This window comes from Protopterus annectens, chromosome 1.part2 (genome assembly GCF_019279795.1).
Source record: "Protopterus annectens isolate FY-2018-M chromosome 1.part2, PAN1.0, whole genome shotgun sequence".
NCBI lineage: Eukaryota > Metazoa > Chordata > Ceratodontiformes > Protopteridae > Protopterus > Protopterus annectens.
Genome location: NC_056727.1, coordinates 663,715,087 through 663,719,098, shown reverse-complemented (window position 1 = coordinate 663,719,098; position 4,012 = coordinate 663,715,087).

The following is a 4,012-nucleotide window of genomic DNA, read 5'->3' as shown; positions in this document are numbered from 1 at the left end:
ATGTTAAAATACTATTGGGCAATGTCTGAAATCATCATCCTGTTGCACAGACAGGAGGCTTATGAGAGTTAAATGAAGAGATGCAGCCCATAATGTGGGTAGTCGAGAGGTAGTTTTTGTGTGTTTTATGTGTGCATACGTGTGTGTGAATGTGTGTGTTTGTGTATATATATATATATATATATATATATATATATATATATATATGGGTTCACTTTATAATCTCGAAATTCTGAAATACCGAATTTCAGAATATCGAGATCATAAAGCCGAAACACCACAATACCGAATGCCCATAATCGCGAAATTCAAAATCCCGACACTTACATACACACACTCACATACACGCAACTGCCCCCCCCACACAAACAAAACTAACCTACACACCCCCTACTTATATATTCTAACTCCGAGACCGCACAATCGCACACACAAAGGCAACTCACACCCACACATTTCACAGCCCCTTGCACACACACATCACAACCAAAGTACACACTAAAATACACTACAGCACATACCTACACACTCATGCAAACTTACCTGCACTTACATCCATTCATACACCGCAACACCAGAAGCTCCGAACTTCTGGATTTCGAATTCGGCGCTTCTGATGTTTCGCGATTCCGAGCATTTGGTATTATAATTCGGTATTTCAGAATATCGAGATTATAAAGTGATCCCATATATATATATATATATATATATATATATATATATATATATATATATATTATACATATATAGGTTCATAGGTAGATACTAGGCTATCGGCCCAAGGGCCTACGTCAGCCCAGCCAACAAGTTTCCCTGGCTTACGCCACCCAAGAAAGTTATTTTCCAGTGCCACTGTCGAGCAGAGACACAGACGTGATCCCCGGGTGTATTTCCTATTTCCCATCCACTCATCAAGATTTTTCTTGAAGAGTAATAATGAAGAACTTTGCTTGACATAGATGGGTAGCCTGTTCCAGAGTATGGGAAGTCTCTGGGGCAGGAATCTATCCTTCCAGCATTTCCTGTTTATTGTGGTGACAAGGTTTAGGTCCCTAGAGCATGTAGCTCGGAGGTATTGGGATTTCTTTAGGTGTAGCATGTCCAACAGCTCTGGGTTTGACATAGCTTTATATGTTAGGCAGAGATCCACCTTGGAGTAGGCGATATGCTACAGAGTAAAGCTGGAGTTTTTGAAGCGGTCAGTGTAGGGCATTTGTTTGAGGCCAGTAATCCTCTTTGTGAGGTACTTCTGTGGCCTTTCCAGCTGCTGCAGATGTCTTGTGAGGAACATTCCAAAAGGGGCATTGTACTCTACAATGGGTCTAATGAGTGTCGAGTAGAGGGGATGAGAACCTTTTTATGATGAGGTGTGCCACGTAGAAGGACTTCCTGACTACTGTGGCGATGTGACTATCAAAGGAGAGACTACTGTCCACCTGGGTCCCAAGGTCTCTTATCACACATTCGGTGTTAAGTAGATTGCTGCCTATGTGGTAGTTCATGGGTACAGAGTTTTTACCAAAGGGGATGACACTGCACTTTTTGGCATTGAGCTTGAGGCCATGGCTCTGACACCAGGCATCTGACTCAGCAAGGCCCTTCTGTAGGATGTCCACATCATTCAGAGACTTGACTATGGCTCCTAGTTTGCAGTCATCTGAGAACTTCATTAGCCAGGGGCCTTCTGTTTTAGCCTGTTCTTCAGAGAAGTAGCTACCAAACAGGAGAGGTCCCAGGATGGAACCCTGTGGTACTCCACTTGTCACTGCTTTGAGGTCAAATTTGGAGTCTGCAACTTCTACAGTGTAGGTTCTGTCAGTGAGCCAATTGGCAATCCATCTTGTGACGTAGGGATTTATACCTAGTTTAGCTAGTTTAGCTATAATTCCAGAATGGGGGATGGTGTTGAAAGCATTGGCGAGGTCATGATAGGCTGTGTGAACCACCTTACCCTCATCTACAGCTTTGGTGACTGCCTCAAAGAAGTCGGTCAGGTTCAGGAGGCATGATCTGTCTTTCACAAACCCGAACTGGGTGGGATCCAAAGTTTGGAGGTTACCAATGTCTTTTGTTTATGCGTTCCATGATGATACGTTCCATGGCCTTGCAGACCAGGCTCATCAGGCTAATAGGTCAATAGTTCCCAGGATCAGTGGTGGCTCCCCCTTTAAGGAGTGGGATAACTGTTGCTGTGCGCCATTCAGTGGGCACAAAGCCTGATGCGAGGCTATTTATTGAGCATGGTGCTTAAGTGGGGAGCCAGTTCGTTCTGAAGTTCGTGTAAAACTCAGCCTGGGATGTTGTCCAGTCCCATGGATGCTGTGTTTTTTGGCTTTAGAGAGTGCAGCTTTTACCTACGTAGTTGTGATAACAGGGACACTGCATTCTTCCTGTATAGATATGGGCCCTTTAGGAGGTGGGGGGGGGGGGGGTAAAGTTAGCACTGAACCTATCTGCCAGGATGATGGCAACATCAGTTGGTTCTGTAATTTTCGTGCCGTTGTGCTGTAACTCAGTGCAGATCTGAGTGTTGCCATCGAGATTCCTGACATAGCTATAGAATGCTTTGTGGTTGTACTTAGAATTAGTGGCGATTTTGTTTTCATAGCTAGCTTTGGAGGATCATATAAGGAATCTCATCTCAGCTTCTCACTGAGGCTGACCAGGAAGCTCCTCCACTCATGGGATTTTACTCTCTTTTGCAACAGTTTCTTCCTTCTGTTGTACAGTTTGTTTATGGCAGGGGACCACCAGATTGGCTTCATTTTTTTGGAGGATAGCGTCTTGGTTCTGTTTGGGATAGCACGATCCATGCACTCATGTAAGTGCTTATAGAGTGCATTTGTGTAGGATTCAGCAGTTGTAACTGTATTGTTCATCTGCATGGGTGTCATGAAGTTCACCACTTCTGTCTTAAGAAGCATGAAGTTGGTTTTGGAGAAATTTTCTACCGTCGTTTCCTTAATGGGGTTGGGGGTGGGATGTGGAGCTCAAGGGTGATTAGCTTATGGTCGGATTGGACCAATGAGGAGTTGACTTCAGGTGTGGAACACTGGTCACTCATGTTGGTAATGACTAGGTCTAGGATATTGTTGCCCCTGGTGGGGGTGTGGATAAGTTGATCCAGGGCATTGGAGTTTATGAATTCCAGAAAGCGTTGAGTTAAGGAGTTGGTACACAAGTAGTTTTCCCAGTTAATGGTGGGGTAGTTGAAGTTGCCCATTATTAGGGTGTTTGGTTGAACCCTAATATTTTCCAGTACATCATGAAAAGAGGAGTGGGAATCATGGGGCATGGTGGGGGATCTGTAGCAAGCTACAATTTGGATTGCAGTTTTGCCCAGAGTTAGTTGCACTTGGATAACCTTGGATGCATTATGCTGAGCAACTAGCCTGGAGGTGTGGGTATCCTTAATGAATATGGACACACCTCTGCCTTTGGTGTTTCGGTCCAGGATACATGGTCAAAATGTGTGGTATGAGTTATAGCCTGGTAGTGCAGGGGTGCTCTCTGGAGCCTTGAACGAGGTCTCAGTCACTGCACAGATATCGATGTTCTCCATTTTAAGGAGTGCCTCAAGTGAGTGCATTTTGAGATTTAGAATTCTAGCATTGAGTAGCATTACCCTCAGTTTTTGCTTGCCTGTTCCTGTTACGGTGGTGAATTTGTTATTTGAACCTTGCCTAAGAAAGGCACTATAGAGGCAGCAAGAGCTTTAGCCAGTATCTGGAATCCCAGGGGCGACAAGTGCAGGCCATCTATGGCAAAGCATCGTGGTCTGTCCACCATGTCATCCCAAGCAGACAGATACTGGATCCCCTTAGAATGACACCAGAAGCTTAGCCAATTGTTGAAGTCAATCATTTTGTCCTTGTACTGCAGTATCATTCTGGGTGATGGCAGAATGCTACTCAAGGCTACGGTCATACCTGGTTAGACTACAAGATTGGAGAGCTCTTCCATGTCTCTTTTCATGTAGTCCAGGGAGGTACGTCTCAGATCATTCACACCA